The sequence below is a fragment of the Lichenostomus cassidix genome, chromosome Z (genome assembly GCF_008360975.1).
Source record: "Lichenostomus cassidix isolate B80296 chromosome Z, HeHo_3.0, whole genome shotgun sequence".
In the NCBI taxonomy this organism is placed as follows: Eukaryota; Metazoa; Chordata; class Aves; order Passeriformes; family Meliphagidae; genus Lichenostomus; species Lichenostomus cassidix.
This window is the reverse complement of record NC_139511.1, coordinates 62,641,473-62,661,178: the sequence shown is the minus strand read 5'-3', so window position 1 is coordinate 62,661,178 and position 19,706 is coordinate 62,641,473. Positions and strand designations below refer to the sequence as shown.

At 46.4% G+C, this 19,706-nt stretch overlaps 1 protein-coding gene and 1 pseudogene across 3 annotated transcripts in view; both read left to right on the top strand.

Annotated features, from left to right (window-relative positions):
* Nucleotides 1-19,706, top strand: part of EGFLAM (EGF like, fibronectin type III and laminin G domains) — an 83,817-nt gene that overhangs the window by 31,823 nt on the left and 32,288 nt on the right. The window lies entirely within an intron of this gene.
* Nucleotides 7,604-8,414, top strand: LOC146425063 (small ribosomal subunit protein eS6 pseudogene; annotated as a pseudogene).

Below are 19,706 nucleotides of genomic sequence, written 5' to 3'. Positions count from 1 at the left end.
ACTTTCTGACTTTTGTGCTGGCTTCATGCAGAACTGATAAGTGAGTATCATGGGGAGAAATGAGAGAGGCAAGTCTATTTTTCATTTTTTCTGTTCTTTGAAGCTGAACCTTATATATTACATCTATAATTTCAGCAACCCAGAAAGACCAAATCAAACCCATACAGTTTTCTGAGGAGTAAGACTCTTAACTATTAAGCACAGCCATGAAAATAATGATACAATATAAAGAAGTAAGCACCCCTTTTTGATCAGAAGCTGCATAGCAAAACTATTAGTTGAAAATGCATTTGAAAATAACCAACATACCAACTTGTTAACTTTTGTATTTACACTTGTGTACCTATATAGACCATGCACATTGCAGTAAGTGTTGGTCTAGTTGCTGCTGGGCTTCCTCAGGATGCAATTCTCTGCCAGTGGTGGTGTCTCTGTGGGCTGATTTTGGGGGGCTGTTTCTCCTCATCACTCCCAAAGTCATAGCTTGTATGTGAGAATCCCAGCCAAGCCAACACAGCATATTGGCAATCTCACAAATCACATTTTCTAACAGCAAAAAACCCCAATGTGACAAAGAGAAACAATGGAGGAAACAGAGCAAGGTGTGGGGACTAGCTGAGCTTTATCCTTAATGTTCCAAGTGTTTTATATTAATAAGTATATCAGTACTTCTAAGTTCCAGTTTTGAAGGCATTTATAGGGGACAGAATGCCATGCAACAAAATGCCTGGATAAAATCTTAGCAGATTAATGAACAATAAAAAGGAGCACAAAACCTGCTATTTTTTTCTCTTCTAACTCTTTCAATTACAAATAATTTCTAATTGACTAATGAAAAGGAGCAGCAACTATTGAGGTAGGACTGTGAGCTCTGCAAGAAGATTTTGCATGCTGCAGAAACATGAACAACATGCTTAGTGATCCACCAGTTTAACCTGGTAAAAATTTATTTGTAAATTGCCTCTCTGTCGTGGAATCTCTGTTTTCATTGACTCTTATATGGTAGTTTCCATTGGTTTTGTCCCTCCCTCATAAATTCAGTCACTTGAACAGTTTGCATGTAGTTTGCTACGGCTGCTGAGCTAATAAGTTTAACTTCTGAAGTAAATGTTTGTGAAAACCTCGTGCAGTGCACTCTGGAGTTCCTTGGCCCATGGATCCTCCAGGGTCAGCTCCTGCTGCCTCAGGCACATGTATGTGCTCCTTGGTATCTTGTTTATCTTTGGATGTGAGCAGCTGCATCCTTTGGTCAGAAAAGATAAAGTGTTTAGCTCTGTTAATAAGGGTGGAATCGTCTTCATGCTGTGCTTATTACTGCAGTACTCCAGGGAAGGCACTTTGCCTTTGGAAACTGCTTGTTCTGCAGAGGCCTGCCAAGATGTCTCTAAAACATGGGTCTCTGTCATTAGAGCTTGGAATCAAGTTCACATCTGGTGTGTGTGCAAGCACTGATTTCTGGAGAGGTTCTTAAGGGACATGGGCTTGGTTCTCTGTACCTGGGTCAGATCTTAATAGTCAGTGCATTGTGCATATTGCGCTGCTCTTGGAATGGGCTTAAAAAGTCTGTGCCGGCCCAGGGTAGGCACATGGGTGCTGCAGTGGCTGAGAGGTTGTTTTCCCTGCTCCAAGGGCCTGGCAGAGACCCTCATGACCAGGCAGAGCTCCTGCAGCCCACAACCATGTCCTGTCTGTGATGTGCTCCAGCCCTGCACCAAGCTTCTTGTACTTGGGGCTACTTTGGCAAACTCTGTATCCTTTGGCAAATGCAAATGTTTTGTCTTTTGCTCTCCTTTCAGTTTGCTCTCTGAAAATAGGCTTAAAAACTACATATAGTCACTATGCATTAAAGCCTTTGTTATCCTGTGGATACCTGTTGTCACAACACCCAGATTTTTGCAGAGCAGGGAGTGTTGCTCAAAAGTGTCAGGGATGCATGCCTTTAGAAATATTTGTTTTTGTTTGTGTTCTGAAGGCAGAAGTATAGCTGAAATGACAGTGTGGCTGAAATGGTAGTGTAGCTGATAGCAGCTCTCCCTTGTCTTTACTCTTAATGTCTGTGTAGGAGACTCGGTTAATGTTAACCAGACACACAAGTACATTTTGCATTCGTAGAAAAGCTAAACTTTCTTGGGAGAAAATGTTCTTCATTAAAGCCTGAACATTTATTTTTCCCCAAAATATTAAAAACCTCTGAAGAATTATTTTAACCACTGACAAGTTTCATGAAATGGGAAAAAACCCCAAATCTAACACTAAGCTCTAAGGGCTTCCAATTAAAACTCAGTTCATTCACATTAATATCTGAAGGTACCCTCCTGCTTCTAGCAGCCAGAAAGCCCAGTTCTTTGGCCCAGTTAATCATCACTTCGGTTCCTCAGGTATAAGTGTTTAGCAGATTTGAGGTTTTGTGGTTTTCAGCAGTCACTGCAGGAGGGCATGTGCCATTCACAGAAACCTGGCTTCTGTGAAACTGAAGCACCTTTATTCTTCAGAGTGCACACTGTAAGAATTACTACCTTCATTATTACCACAGTTCCTCCTCCCACCTAAGCAGTGAAACATGCTACATGCCACAGATTTTTGATGCTATTTTCTGCCTGCCTACGTATTCTTCAGAAATTCCTCAAATATCTTAGAAAGCTGGCAGAAGTTCATGCAATATCTGATTCCTTTGCATTACACTTAACTCACATAGTGCAGGCACTAAGGTCCTTGGTGTGTTTGGATTTCAAAAATTTGTAGTTTTATGCTTGTATATGCTAGATTTTTTATGCCTGACTTGAAATAAGTAGTGCTTTTCTGATGCTTATCTTAACTGATTAACAAATTCCCAGCATTGGCTCAAAAGCAATGGACCTTCAGGGTCCATGTTGGCTTGTACAGATTCTCTTGCAGCTCTTGTAGGCAGGCTGAGGAAGAGATGAGTCTGTGCTACTTGGGGATGTTTTCTGTTGTGGTTTATCTGAGTCTCACAGGTAATTCACTCGTTTTGTTTTTAAAATGGGTGTGGATTTGCAGTACTCCTGACTACATTGTTTCAGGTCAGCGTAGGAAAACATTGTCTTTGTTTGCTCTCCTAAAGGGATGCTGACAGTATCACCTAATGTGACAGACCTCCCAAGGTCCTTGAAAGTAGAACATGTGGCCTTGATTATAAGCAGTTACCCCCTTACCTAGTAAAAAATGCGTGCTTTGTTTAATTGCTCCATTTTCAGGGAGGAAAGAGAGGGCAAGTTTCCCCAAGGGTTCTCATTTATTTGTAATTTGGTTTCATTAATTTTTTTCTAGAGGGAAATGATGCAATAAATCAATTTTTTGTTGCCTTTCTTAATTACAGTTGTGTACGTTGTGGGTATTTCACTTACATGGTTGTTGGGGTTTTGTTGTATAAAATCTTTCAAAATGTCACGGACAATTCACTGGAAAAGAAAATGATTTCACATACTCAGTTTAGAAACAACAAAATAAACTCTCCCAAAGAATCAAACAAACAAAATGTCATCACCTGCATTGCTCAAATACCCTTCATCTCCTCGGGAAACAGATGGGGTTTGCACTGTGCCTGCAAGGTCACCAGCCTTGGGCTTTGCCAGACCAGCAAAGGAAGTGTCTTCTGTTAAAAATACCCTCCTGCTTGTCTCCATGGCAAACATGACAGAAGTGACTGCTTAAGCAGGGCACATCCCTTCCTCTGCTCCTGGCTGTCACTGCCAGGCTCACACAGAGCAGGGCATTGGCACAGGTGCTTAAATATTCTGCTTGGAGCTTGAATGTGTCAGCTGAGGCTCAGGCACACAAAAAGAGCAGTCTCTGGGGTCCAAACCTTCATTTAAATGGTGGTGATGTGTCCAAGACATAGTAAATGGAGATGGTTTTCCAGAGAACTCTTTCCCACAGATCTCCAGAGACTTTACAAAAGCAGTGCTGGTAGTTGTAGAGACAGTGACAAAAACCAAGAGACAGGCCAAGCGATATGCAGCATCTCACTGTGAGTCATTGAAAAGGATAAAACTCATTTCAAAATGTTCCTGATGTATTTTGGATTAAGACCTGTGGGGTACTCTGCATGAAGGCAGTCAGTCTGTTTCATTCAGTCTGCCCATGTTGCAGTGCCCCCGTTCTACCTCTTACCCTCTCTTGTGTCTCTTCATCAGTGTACTAAAGGCAACCTAATTAGCAAAGCAAAAGTTTGTGTGGCTTTGTATTTGTTTTGAGAAAGATTTCTTTAGTATGACTTAATCCCTAGTTATTTGGGAAGAGGCTGTCTAAAGTTCATGACCCCCACAAGTTCTCCAATTGTTTATAAAACAGGATTATAAGACCTGGTAGAGGGTCTTAATCAGACTGCATCTCCTTGTACATTGGAACATTGATTTAATTAAATATAGCCTGCTTATAATCTCTGCAGTCATTGTTTTGGTATTTTCAGAGTACCACTTTGCTTAATTGTCCCTGATTTACCACCCATTATGAGATGAGCTCTCCACCAAAGCAACACAGTGCACTTAAGAGATGGGGTGATGTGAGGGTGTATCTACAACAAGTCCTGTTAATTTCTCTGCATCCTGTCTTGCAGTTATATTGCATCATGTCACATGTGACTGTCATGTTAAGTCCGGTGAGCAAAGGCCAAGTGTACAGAAGAACAAGGCAACTGAGCAGCTGTTACCTCATCAGTCGTGTGTGTACTCACCTGTATAAGTTCAGACAGGGTCAGAAGTGAGTCCATCCAGTGGCTGCATTGCTCCTAAATGCATTATGTGTTACCAAACCTGCTCATGCATCAGCAGGTAGAGCAACGTAGCATGTGCTGACTGAAATTCAGATAGCTAGAGTCAGGAAGGGGAAGAATTGGAGATGTGGAGACCTGTGGATGTTAGGGCACTTTCTGAAGTCACACTTATTCTGGTGATGCCAGACCTACATAGTGAATGTCTTTGAAGAAGGGCCTCAAAGCAGTCTTTCTAGCAGATACAATAAGCCATACCTTCTTTGCTCTCTCCAGGCTCTAAATGTTGTACCAGTTCAATAACCTAAAAGGAACCATTGTCAGGTTTAGAATAGTGGGTACATTTAATCTCCCAAAGTCTTCTGTTGGAAAAGCAAGGAACATTTTGATCTGCTGGATGCAAGAGGCACACCTGCTGTTTGGGGAACTGCCAGTCTCTCCTAAGCTACCGTGTCTCATTGCATGCTGGTGGTTATTAATGTATTTTTGTGATAACCACTCAAATCAGGAGAGTTACATTTCTGTAAAACTGGCATGGCATTAAAATCTTATCCATACACGTCAAAATGTGTGTTTATCTGAATGTGAATTTGAGACCTAACATTTTCCTATGTATGAATAGAAAGATACATAATTTTCTGTATTGCTTCACTCTTGCTATCCTTATTGAACTTGCATCCCATTAAGCCAATAGAAAATTTGATTGAAAAGAGAAAAAAAATTTGACAGCATTTGGATTATAACAGACGTTTATTTTGTAGCTTATAACTAGTAAGTTAGAAAATGGAGTTTGTGTATTACAGCTTGTTTGGGTACAGATTAGATTGTTTCCCCTTACACATGATTGTGATTTTTCCTTTCTTTTTTCCCAAATTTTCTTTATGGTTTCCATTGCTCTTAGACAAATTACAGTTTTATATATGAAAACAATTAGCTCCAAAATACTTTCAGACATATATTATAAAAGCAATAAGTAGTAGTGTTGGAATGACACGACTTCTAAAACCTTTAACTAACTTTAGTCAGGGGTTTTGTTCCTCTTGACCCAGGAGGAAGGGAATGGAAGTTTCTTTTCAATAGACTCTGTTCCCTGGTGTGAGACCCCAATGTAATTTTCATTTATGCCTCAACATGTGTTCTACGTGAGGTGAAAAACATACTTTAGGGGCTGTATACATCTGGGGGCTCTGTCCCCTGAGAGGCTTCGCCTGGCAGCGATCAGGAGAGAGGAAGGTTCCACTGCTGCTCTGCAAGGCACGCCCCTTTCACTGGTGGGACACGTCCCCGGATGCCCGGGAAAAACGCGCGGAAGGAGTGCGCGGGAAGGCATGCTGTAGGAGGGCTGAGCGCATAAAAGCAGTTAGCTGCGACACAACCGGGGGTCATTTTTCTGGGGCTTGGAGGGAGCAGGGGTTCGCCCGGAGGGCCAGCTCTGTCTCCTTCGCCCCGTTCGCATTTTCCTTCCTGCAGTCCGCTCTTTTCCTGGCTGTCCTGGCTGTCCTGGCTGCCCGTGTCCTGCTCTGCTTCGCTGCTTGCCTGAGGCAGCTCCGTCACCGCGACAGCCTCGTGCTCGCTGTTTGCCCGACGACCGAGACACTGCCGCCGCCTGCAGCCTGCCTGCACCCAGCCCAGAGCCGCTGCTGCCTGCAGCCTGCCTGCACCCAGCCTGGAGCCGCTGCTGCCTGCAGCCTGCCTGCACCCAGCCTGGCACCGCTGCTGCCTGCAGCCTGCCTGCACCCAGCCTGGAGCCGCTGCTGCCTGCAGCCTGCCTGCACCCAGCCTGGCACCGCTGCTGCCTGCAGCCTGCCTGCACCCAGCCTGGAGCCGCTGCTGCCTGCAGCCTGCCTGCACCCAGCCTGGCGCCGCTGCTGCCTGCAGCCTGCCTGCACCCAGCCTGGAGCCGCTGCTGCCTGCAGCCTGCCTGCACCCAGCCTGGCACCGCTGCTGCCTGCAGCCTGCCTGCACCCAGCCCGGAGCCGCTGCTGCCTGCAGCCTGCCTGCACCCAGCCTGGCACCGCTGCTGCCTGCACCCTGCCTGCACCCAGCCCAGAGCCGCTGCTGCCTGCAGCCACCGTGCTCCGACCCTGCCCACCTCAAGTCCTGTCCCTGCTCTTCCGCCCCGGGAGTCACGCAGACTCTAGCAGCTCGCAGCACACACTCCATCTGCCAAACGCTCACCAACGGGGTGCCCAGAGTAGAGCGGGAGCAATTTGCCCAGTATTCTCTTTCTCTCTCTGCCTCTCTTTCCCTCTTTGTTCCTTTTCCTGTCCCCCTTGGCTAGGAACACTTACCCTTTCTTCACCAATAAACAGTTTTCAGATATAATATTGCCGCATTAGTGCTTCATTTTTTTTTGTCCAAGAAATCCATTAAAAGAATCCTTCCCGAGTCCCCCTTTTAGAGCAGAACAGGACACCTGGGCAAGGCCTGATGAGGTTAACATCTCAATGGACTGGAGGCTCAAGAGATAAGTGACCACTAATGAACATCAATGCCTGAACATCCTCCCTGGTGTTCAGAGACACATGGCCTGGGAAAAGATCAATAAGAGAGCAAAGAATGAAGACCTAAGAAGCATCGAAGGGGAAGGGATCAATAACCAATAGGAAACCAAATACTAAGAACTGTGTAACTTGGGACCAATGAACGTTGAACCAATGGATTTCTCTGGGTTTAGACTGTATGTTAAAAATCTACTAAAGAGCCATGCGTGATGGAATGATTTTCTCTGCAAAACCCAGACAAGGTGTGGATGAAACGATCCCAGTTGCACATCCTGGCTAGACCAACATGCCTTAATTCTCTAACATTAAAAAATGCTGTTGGAGAGTTTTTGCTGCAAATGCCGGGAGCCCAGTTTGCTAGTGCTGCCCTTTCCAGCAGCATCGAGCCACATTGAGCAAGATGAAGCTGAACATTTCTTTCCCAGACACTGGCTGCCAAGAGCTCATTGAAGTACACAACAGGTGCAAGCTAAGAACATTCTATGAGAAACGAATGGCCACAGAGGTCCTGGCTGATTCCCTTGGTGAGGAGTGAAAGGGACATGTTGTCCAGATGTGTGGTGGCAACGACAAGCAAGGCTTTCCCATGAAGCAAGGTGTCCTGCCTCATGGACGTGTCTGCCTTCTGCTCAGCAAGAGCCATTGCTCCTATTGCCCCAGAAGAACTGGAGAGAGAGAGCACAAATCCGTTTGCTGCTGCATTGTTGATGTGAACTCGAGTGGTCATTGTGAAAAAGGGTGAAAAGGATATCCCTTGGTGGCAAGACCAAATTGTGCCCTGTAGTCTAGGTCCCAAGAGGACCAGCAGAATCCGCAAGCTGTTCAACCTGTCTAGAATGGTGATGTTTGCCAGTATGTTGTGAGACAGCCTCTGAACAAGGAGGGCAGGAAACACAGAACCAAGGCTCCGAAGGTGAGCGACTAGTGACTCCTCAAGTGCTGCAGCATAAGCACAGGCATATTGCTCTGAAGACACCCCACAGAAAATAGCAATGAGGAAGCTGCAGAATGCACAAAATCTCTTGGCTAAGAGAATGAAGGAAGCCAATGAGAAATGCCAGGAGCAGATTGTGAACAGGTGCTGGCTTTCTTCATTGAGAGCTTCTACATCTAAGTCAGAATCAAGGCAGAAGTAAGGATATTGTACGCTACTGAAAAAATGTTTTAAGTGATATTATCAATAAGTCCCTGTCCTAGGTTGCAATATAGATGTATTTAAGTATTCTATTACCACCGGCTGTGGGCTGTTAGCTGCTATCACCTGCTAATGACCCTCCCCGAATGACAGGCAATGGGCCATCCGTTAGCTATTATCAGCTGCTAACGACCCACCCCGCACGACAGGCAATGGGCCATCAGGGACCCACCGTGTGACTCATGGACTTATCTCATCCCATTGTGGGATGCTCTGCCCAGGAGGGAGGAGCCAGGTGTTCCCACCTGGATATAACCTGGCCTTGGAACTGCCTGAGCTAGCCCTGTCTACTGGGTTCCCAGAGGACAAGAGCTACCACTGGACCTTCAGGTGGAGACCAGACCTTCACAGGATCACCACTTGAACTGAACTACTTCAGTTGGACTGCTACCACCACCCTAACCAGGTGTCAGTTTGTATCTGACTTTATCAGCGCTTTTCCTTGTATTATTTCACTTATTTTTTTTTTATTTCAATCTGGACTTGTGATCTCCCACTGGTTTGTTTTCAAACCAACACATATTTTTGGCACCCAACGTGAGGCTTGATCTGAGGGAAAGTCAGAAATATAATTATTATTACAGAAATCCTATCACAATGATGCTCAGCCTGTCTATGTGGGTAATGTATCTTACCCTCTATATTTTCCCTCAAATGGGAAACTATCTGCCCGTCGTATTGCTCCTGATGCGACCAGGGAATGGCATGAGAGTTGCTCTATTGGTTTATTATGCCTATTGTATGATAACCTGTGAGGCGATGAATGCCATTCGGAACATATACTCAGTTTTGTCCGCCTGGCCTAATCTGAGCCACTACGTCTGGGACCTCCTCAGCAATCGCACCCACCCTCTGGGGCTAGGAGGAGAGACCGGTTTCTTCCAGCCTTTCAGGTCAGGCACAGCCATTTTTGACAATATTGAGTTCTCTCTGGATGCTAGGGATGGCATAATCTTTTTTTCAGTTCTGTTTTCTTTGACCAGCACCATGTACCTCATGCTGAAGAACAGAACAATACTTTGTCTTCTTGAGGAGGAGAAACAAAGCAAGTCAGCAGGCAAGAGGAAAAGAACCAAAAGAGCAGTCAATGTCTCAACACAGACCATCACCAAATCAGAACAGCCCCCGTCCAGAAAAAGAAATCAAAGAGCAAATCAGTCCGCATAGTGACTGACGAGGATGCGGCAGGACCATCGCACCCAGCAGAAGAGACAGAGCCGGAGATCATCACTCGCTCTCTATCCCTGGGGGTGCTGCGTGACCTACGGAGGGAATTCACCCGGCAGGCGAACGAGTCCATCTTAACCTGGCTGCTCCGCATCTGGGACGCCGCAGCTAATGACACCATTCTGGACAGAAGTGAGGCCAGGCAACTGGGATCCCTGTCTCAGGATGTGGTCATTGACCAGGGGATTGGGAAAACCGAGGAAACTCTCAGTCTCTGGCGGCGATTGTTGGCAAGTGTACGGGACAAATACCTCTGTAAAGAAGACCTTCAGATGCATCAAAGAAAATGGAACACGATTGAACAAGGTATCCGATGCCTGAGGGAACTGGCCGTGCTAGAGATCATTTTCTCAGAAAACGAGAGATTCCCCAAGAGCCCAGATAATGTCCAGTGCACTTCACAAATGTGGCTAAGATTCGCGCGGCTCGGACCAGAGATATACTCTCGTTATCTGGCAACACTGCAGTGGAGGGAAGGCGAAGACAAGGTGGGCATGTTAGCAAACAAACTGAGAATTTACGAGGACACTGTCACCGCTCCACTACGCACCCAGGTCTCATCAGTGGAAACAAATCTGGCCAAGCAAGTCTGGAGCTTGATTGAAGAGAGCCATCAGAAACTAAGGAAGGAGCTCAAAGAAGGAATTTTCCATGCCTCACCGAAACCAGAGTCTCTGACATCAGGAGCAGACGTCCCCCAGCCAGGGAAAGAAGACAAACTCCGCGACGTGACCTCTGGTTTTTCCTACAGGAGCATGGGGAAGACATGAGAAAGTGGGACAGGAAACCCACCTCCTCCTTAGCAGCCTGGGTACGTGAATTGAAAAGAGAAACATCCACTTCAGGAGGCTCATCTAGGTTCAACACTGCCCCAGTCTCTTGTGGACAGAACCCCAGACAGAATGGAAATGATAATATGACTGATCCTCTTGAAGGGACTTCAGGAACACATTTACAGGAAGAGAGCATCATGCACCAAAACCAGGATTAGAGGAGCCCTGCCTCTAGCCAGGTAGAGGAAAGGGATAACCGGACCTATTGGACTGTGTGGATCCGATGGCCTGGCATGTCTGACCCACAAAGATACATGGCTTTGGTTGATACCGGCGCTCAGTGCACCCTGATGCCATCCAGGTATGTGGGGACCGAATCCTTTTCTTTTTCTGGGGTGACAGGAGGATCCCAGCAGCTGACTGTACTGGAAGCTGAAGTGAGTTTAACTGGGAATGAGTGGCAGAAACACCCCATTGTGACTGGTCCAGACGCCCCATGCATCCTCGGCATAGACTGTCTCAGGAGTGGATATTTCAAAGACCCAAAGGGACATCGCTGGGCTTTTGGGATAGCAGCCATAGAGACGGAAGACATAAGACAACTGAATACCCTGCCTGGTCTCTCAGACAACCCGTCTGCTGTAGGACTACTGAGAATTGAAGAACAGCAGGTACCAATTGCTACAGCAACAGTGCACCGCCGGCAATACCGCACTGACAGAGACTCTGTGGCCCCCATCCATAAGATGATTCGGGAACTGGAGAGCCAAGGGGTGGTCAGCAAGGCCCACTCACCCTTTAACAGCCCCATATGGCCAGTGCGTAAGTCCAGTGAAGAATGGACACTGACAATGGATTACCGTGGCCTGAATGAAGTCACACCACCACTGAGTGCTGCTGTACCGGACATGTTGGAACTTCAGTACGAGCTGGAATCCAAGGCAGCAAAGTGGTATGCAACTAACATCGCGACGAGAGGGAACTCACGGCAGTTTCAATATGAGATATAGAGTAAGCTCCATTTTATTTCACTAAACGAGAAACTTATATACTGTTGCAGAAGTTACTAATTATAGCTACACACACACCTGCAGTCTGTTCTCACACATTCAGGGATCTTCCCGGTGACTCCCTTTTTCTTTCTCATAACACTTCTGACTCCCTATTCTTTCCCATGACATTCTTCCCACAGAACATTCTCAGGTAAACAAGCCACTGTAGCTTGTTAGGATTTTACTGAGGCCTGAGTATGCTGAGGCCCTGCTCAGGTATATTCAGTTAGCATAAGTTTTGCTGGAAAACTGCGTTTTCCAACATGCAACCATCGATATTGCCAATGCCTTTTTCTCCATTCCTCTGGCAGCAGAGTGCAGGCCTCAGTTTGCTTTCACCTGGAGAGGTGTGCAGTACACATGGAACCAAATGCCCCAGGGGTGGAAGCAGAGTCCCACCATCTGCCATGGACTGATCCAGGCTGCACTGGAAAAGGGTGAGGCTCCAGAACATTTGCAGTATATTGATGACATCATTGTGTGGGGGGACACAGTGACAGAAGTATTTGGGAAAGGAGAGAAAACATCAGGATTCTCCTGGAAGCCAGTTTTGCCATCAAGAAGAGCAAAGTCAAGGGACCTGCCTGAGAGATCCAGTTCCTGGGAGTGAAGTGGCAAGACAGACGGCGTCAGATTCCTTCTGAGGTCATCAATAAGATCACCTTGATGTCTCCACCAACCAACAAGAAAGAGACGCAAGCCTTCCTAGGCGCCATAGGTTTTGGAGAATGCACATCCCTGAGTACAGCCAGATCGTGAATCCTCTCTACCTCATAACCCGCAAGAAGAACGATTTCCACTGGGGCCCTGAACAGCAGCAAGCCTTCACCCAGATCAAACAGGAGATCGCTCATGTGGTAGCCCTTGGCCCAGTCAGGACAGGACCACAGGTAAAGAATGTGCTTTACTCTGCAGCTGGGAGCCATGGTCTGTCCTGGAGCCTTTGGCAGAAGGTGCCCGGTGAGACCCGAGGCCGACCACTGGGATTCTGGAGTCGAAGTTACAGAGGGTCTGAAGTCAACTACACTCCCACTGAGAAAGAAATCTTGGCAGCTTATGAAGGAGTCCAAGCCGCCTCAGAGGTGATCGGCACAGAAACACAACTTCTCCTGGCACCCCGACTACTGGTGCTGGGGTGGATGTTCAAGGGAAAGGTTCCCTCTACCCACCATGCCACCGACACCACGTGGAGCAAATGGATTGCTCTCATCACACAGCACACCTGTATTGGAAACCCAAATCGCCCTGGGATTCTGGAAATTATGACAAACTGGCCTGAAGGTGAGACTTTTAAATTATCCTCAGAAGAAGCAGAGGAGCAAGTAACACGTGCCGAGGAAGCACCCCCGTATAACGAGCTGCCGGAGAGTGAAAGACGCTATGCCCTCTTCACCGATGGTTCCTGCCGAATTGTAGGCGCAGATCGGAAATGGAAAGCTGCAGTATAGAGCCCCACACGACAAGCTGTACAGGCTACTGAGGGACAAGGTGGATCGAGTCAGGTCGCGGAGCTTAAAGCCATCCAACTGGCTTTGGATATTGCCGAATGAGAGAAATGGCCAAGGCTCTATCTCTACACTGACTCCTGGATGGTAGCCAATGCACTGTGGGGATGGTTAGATCGCTGGAGAAAGGCTAACTGGCAGCGCAGAGGAAAACCCATCTGGGCCGCTGAGATTTGGCAGGACATTGCCGCCCGGGCAGAAAAGCTGACTGTGAAAGTTCGACACGTGGATGCACATGTACCTAAGAGTCGGGCTAATGAAGAGCATCGTAACAATGAGCAAGTGGACCGAGCTGCCAAGGTGGAAGTGTCACAGGTGGATCTGGACTGGCAGCACAAAGGAGAATTATTTCTAGCTTGCTGGGCCCATGATGCCTCTGGTCATCAAGGGAGAGATGCAACGTACAAATGGGCTCGGGACCGAGGGGTGGACTTGACCATGGACAGCATCTCACAGGTCATCCACAGCTGTGAGACTTGTGCTGCAATCAAACAGGCCAAGCGGGTGAAGCCTCTGTGGTATGGTGGACGATGGTCAAAGTACAGGTATGGGGAAGTATGGCAAGTTGACTACATCACCCTTCCCCAAATCCGCCAAGGAAAGTGCTACGTGCTGACCATGGTGGAAGCAACCACAGGATGGTTAGAGACCCACCCTGTGCCTCATGCGACTGCCCGGAACACCATCCTGGGCCTGGAAAAGCAAGTCCTGTGGAGACATGATACTCCTGAGAGAATCGAGTTTGACAATGGAACCCATTTTAAGAATGGCCTCATAAGCACCTGGGCTAGAGAACACGGAATTGAATGGATATACCACATCCCCTATCATGCACCAGCTGCCGGGAAAGTTGAACGGTGCAACGGACTACTTAAGACAACTTTGAAGGCACTTGGCGGGGGTACCTTCAAAAATCGGGAACTGAATTTAGCAAAGGCCACCTGGATGGTTAACACAAGAGGTTCTATCAATCAAGCCGGTCCTGCCCAGTCCAAACCTTTGCACACAGTGGACAGAGATAAAGTAGCTGTGGTACACATAAGAGGTTTTTTAGGAAAGACTGTTTGGATTAGTCCCAACTCAGGCAAAGGCAAGCCCATCCATGGAGTTGTTTTTGCCCAAGGACCGGGTTATACTTGGTGAGTGATGCAGGCAGATGGGGAAACCCGTTGTGTCCCACAAGGAGACCTTATCTTAAGTGAGAACTGTGTAGATGGTAATAGATTAAGGGGTGGATAACGTCCTAGGTTGCAATATAGATGTAGTTTTCTACTACCACCAGCTGTGGGCCGTTAGCTATTATCAGCTGCTAATGACCCACTCTGGATGACAGGCAATGGGCCATCCGTTAGCTGTTATCAGCCGCTAATGACCCACCCCGCATGACAGACAATGGGCCATCAGGGACCCACCGTGTGACTTACGGACTTATCCCATCCCATTGTGGGATGCTCTGCCCAGGAGGGAGGAGCCAGGTGTTCCCACCTGGATATAACCTGGCCTTGGAACTGCCTGAGGACAGTTCCCAGAGGACAAGAGGGACTGGGTTCCCAGAGGAGAAGAGCTACCACTAGACTTTCAGCTGGAGACTAAAACTTCACAGGATCACCGCTTGAACTGAACTACTTCAGTTGGACTGCTACTACCACCCTAACCAGGTGTCAGTTTGTATCTGACTTTGTCAGTGCTTTTCCTTGTATTATTTCACTTATTTTTTTTTAATTTCAATCTGGACTTGTGATCTCCCACTGGTTTGATTTCAAACCAACACAGTCCCTTTTGAGGTGAACCTAAAAAAAAAATACTATCACCAAAACCAAAATAAAATTATCAAAACACAGAACAAAAAGGAACAATTTACACAAAATCCACCCCTTGACCCTTCACCACAATTGCAACAAAAATGCCCACAGTCATTCTACCTATAACACTCAACACGTTTCAGTACTTGTTTTGCCCAATGCTTCTCCCATTTAGTATCCTTATCTCAAAATCCTCATTACTGCCCTCATTCTCCAATTAAAAAAGAGTTGTAGGTTAACCTGGGCAGATGCCAGGCCCCACCACAGCCGCTCTCTCACCTCCATCTGCAGCTGGACAGAGGAGAGAAAATTTAATGAAGGGTTCATGAGTTGAGATAAAGACCAGGACAGATCACTCATCAAACACTGTCATGGGCAAAACAGGCTCAGCCTAGGGATATGAAGTGAATTTTTTACTAACAAAATCAGAGCAGGATAATGAGAATTAAAATAAGCCCTTAAAAACACCTTCCCCCCACTCCTCCCTCCTTCCCAGCTCTACCTCCTACTCCAGCAGTGCAAGGATACAGGGAATGGGGGTTGTGGTCAGTTCATCACCCATGGATTCTTCTGCTGCTCAGGGAGAGTTGTTCCCCTGCTGCACAGTGGGGTCTCTCCCACAGGAGACAGTTCTCCATGAACTTCTCCAACGTGAGTCCATGCCACAGGCAGCAGTGTCCCTCAAACTGCTGCAGCCTGGGTCACTCTTCCAGGGATGCAGTCCTTCAAGGACAGGCTGCTCTAGCCCAGGAGAAGGGGCTGTCTCTCCACGGGTCTCCCACAGGCTCACAGTCCCCTCCCAGGCATCCATCTGGCCCAGTATGAAGCTCCTCCAGGGGCTGCAGGTGGATCTCTGCATCTCCATGGATCTCCCTGGGCTGCAGGGGCACAGCTGCCTCACCATGGGCTGCACCACGGGCTGCAGAGGTATCTTGGCTCTGGTGCGTGGAGCAGCTCCTCCCCCTCCTTCTTCACTGACCTTGGTGTCTGCATGTTGCTCTCCTGACATGTTCTCACCTCCTACTCTGGATGGAATTAAAACTGCGCCACAAACTTTGTTTTTATTTCTTTTTGTATGTGTCATCACAGGGGCGTTACCACCACTTCTAATTGGCCCAGCCTTGGCCAGTGGCATGTCCATCTTTGGAGCTATCAGGGATTGGTTCTGATGGACATAGTAGGAGCTTCTAGCAGCTTCTGTAGAAGCCACCCCTGTAGGTGCCCCTGCTACCAAAACCAGGCCATGCAAAACCAACACATCCCATCCCTCACCTCTGTGAATCACACATTTAAGAATTATCGTAAAAATCCACATTCATCACTCAAGCTTCACTTAGAACAACAAAAACAATTGAATTAAACAAAAGGAAAAATATCCTAAATTCAAAACCAAAATAAAATCATCACAACACAGAACAAAAAGGAACAATTTACACAAAATCCACCCCTTGACCCTTCACCACAATTGCAACAAAAATTCCCCACAATCATTCTACTCTATAATACTCAACACGTTTCAGTACTTGTTTTGCCCAATGCTTCTCCCATTTAGTATCCTTATCTCAAAATCCTCATTACTGCCCTCATTCTCCAATTAAAACAGAGTTGTAGGTTAACCTGGGCAGATGCCAGGCCCCACCACAGCCGCTCTCTCACCTCCATCTGCAGCTGGACAGAGGAGAGAAAATTTAATGAAGGGTTCATGAGTTGAGATAAAGACCAGGACAGATCACTCATCAAACACTGTCATGGGCAAAACAGGCTCAGCTTAGAGATATGGTGTGATTTTTTACTAACAAAATCAGAGCAGTATAATGAGAATTAAAACAAGCCCTTAAAAACACCTTCCCCCCACTCCTCCCTCCTTCCCAGCTCTACCTCCTACTCCAGCAGTGCAAGGATACAGGGAATGGGGGTTGTGGTCAGTTCATCACCCATGGATTCTTCTGCTGCTCAGGGAGAGTTGTTCCCCTGCTGCACAGTGGGGTTTCTCCCACAGGAGACAGTTCTCCATGAACTTCTCCAACGTGAGTCCATGCCACAGGCAGCAGTGTCCCTCAAACTGCTGCAGCCTGGGTCACTCTTCCAGGGATGCAGTCCTTCAAGGACAGGCTGCTCTAGCCCAGGAGCAGGGGCTGTCTCTCCACGGGTCTCCCACAAGCTCACAGCCCCCTCCCAGGCATCCATCTGGCCCAGTATGAAGCTCCTCCAGGGGCTGCAGGTGGATCTCTGAATCTCCATGGATCTCCCTGGGCTGCAGGGGCACAGCTGCCTCACCATGGGCTGCACCAGGGTTTGCAGAGGTATCTTGGCTCTGGTGCGTGGAGCAGCTCCTCCCCCTCCTTCTTCACTGACCTTGGTGTCTGCATGTTGTTCTCCTTACATGTTCTCACCTCCTACTCTGGATGGAATTAAAACTGCGCCACAAACTTTGTTTTTATTTCTTTTTGTATATGTCATCACAGGGGCGTTACCACCACTTCTAATTGGCCCAGCCTTGACCAGAGGCATGTCCATCTTTGGAGCTATCAGGGATTGGTTCTGATGGACATAGTAGGAGCTTCTAGCAGCTTCTGTGGAAGCACCCTTGTAATCCCACACTGCTCACAAAACTAGGCTATATAAAACTAATTTAATTGCAAATCATATTTGTAGTGCATACTTCTGTGGTTTTACACAATGAAATAGTTTTGTAGAAATGCATGTCTTTCAGAATCACTGTTGCTGGAGAAGGGGATTCTAATGCAGTGATGGGTAGAAGATGCGGGTTGATAGATGATCATTGTGGGTTCCTTCCAGCTGCATCTTTTTCTACTCTGCTCTACTCTGCTCTGCTCTGCTCTCCTCTACTCTACTCTACTAGTCTCCCTAGCTTCCCATCTGGAGTAAAATTATCCTGGATGGTGATTAAGATTAACCTGGATGACTATAAAAGTGAATACTAGGAGTAAGAGGTTTAGTTTACGTTTTGATAGTACCTGTTGTTTTCAATATGGTAAAATTCTTTCCAGTGGTTGCAGGATTGGTAGCAGTTCATAAATGTGCAATCTGATTGTCTAACAGTAGTCCTTTGCCTGTGCATTCACAGTCAGTAGCTGAAATAATCTGGATGTAGTTTGTCCTGTTTGCCTCATCTCGTTACCAGTCACAGACAAAAGAGTTTTCTGCTTAGCTCATTTGGTAGAACTTGCACTCAATACTTCTGTTTAACATAGAGCTAAAATGTATTATTTACAGATGACTAGGTATACATGTTAGAGTGGAAAGTTATGCACATTCTGTCCCAGTCCAGCATGCTGTTTTTGTTGCATGTGTATGCCTCTTGACCTCTACTTATTTTGCTCTAATTTTTCTGTAAGCTGATGTAATGTGCAAAGCCCATTAATAAATATCCCCTGCAAAACATATGGAGTAGCCAGTTAGCCAGCCAGGGCACACATTCAACTCTGGTGCACATATGTTTGGTTTCATAACTGTCAGCAAGGACTCCTGGTTTGCAATCACAGCAAAGGAGCAGCGAGTACAAAAAGATTTAGATAAGTACACTCCTGACTGTATCAGGTTAGTGAAACACTTTTGCTGTATTGTTTACTGAGCTGGGAAATGGCTGATTCCGGTTAGGCTGACTCAAACAGCCCAATAGCACTGTGCCCACACTGCTCCTTCTGAAAGTCTGCTGAGCCTCATTAACCTCTCTGGCTCCATTGGGTTTCTTATTACAGGCAGTGAAGCTCTCATGACCATCAGGTGGCATGTTCTAAGTCTCCCTTCTGCAGACAGACACTGCTGAGCAAGAATTTGCATCTCTGCATGTTGCAGTGTAAAGGACTTGCTGACTGCCAAGACGTATGGACAGCTTATGGCTGCTAAAATAAACGAGCAGCTGTGGTCATCTCAGTGGAGAGAGTTTGTAAACCAAAGGTTACCAATGCTGTTTTCAAGTGATGGCAAGATATTGTATGGAAAAAGCAGATACATGAGTCTGTTGTTCTAATGGTTAAAAGATACCTGTCTGTTCTCAACCTTGCTGAAATAACAGGTCACTGTAGTGATGTGGTTGCTTTTACCATCTTTCTTTATGACCTGTTAAATAATAATAGTTAAAAAGCACAAACCATTGTTTAAGCAGAATTTGCTATGTAAAGTGCAGAAAAGTACAGATATTTTCTATGAAATAGAAATGAGGATCCCCTTACTGTTTAGACTGTCCAGTCTCAGCCCAGTTTGGTGCTCTAGGAAGAGGCAGAGGTAGATTATGTACATGAAAAACGAATGGTCATAGAATTATAGAATATCCTGTGTTGGAAGGGACCAACAAGGATCATTGAGTCCAACTCCTGGCCCTGCATGGGACAGCCCCAATAATTCCACTGCGTGCCTGAGAGTATTGTTCAAGTGCATCTTGAATTCTGTCAGGCTGATGCTGTGACCATTCTCTGGGGAGCCTCTTCCAGTGCCTGATGATGCGCTGGGTGAAGATGTTTGTGCATGTTTCATTCTTCATGGTGCTGAATTGTATTTTAAAAAATAGTCTAAGGATACACATAGGACACTAATTTGAGTAGTTTGGGAGTCAGTGGAGGTGGATTAAGTCCTAAATAGAGTGTACCCTACCTGTGCTCATCTGTTTTGCTGTTCTAGTTTATTTGGCTGCCAGTAAGGCAGATATAAGACTATTTATAAAAGAGAAAATTTTATCCTAAAACCAGTTCAGTCATTAGAAGGTTGTTCATGCCAAAAAAGTTTGCAACCTTTGTCCTGGAAAAAATGATGAGTACTAGTCAGTTTGCAGAGGGAGAACTGAGCTTTGCCTGCTTTATTTGTTTAGTCATCTAGTAAGTGACTAAATTAAGGTTTTCACTTTGTTTTAAGTTGTGTATATCACTTGGACAGCATTTGCCATCTCCAGACTGACACTT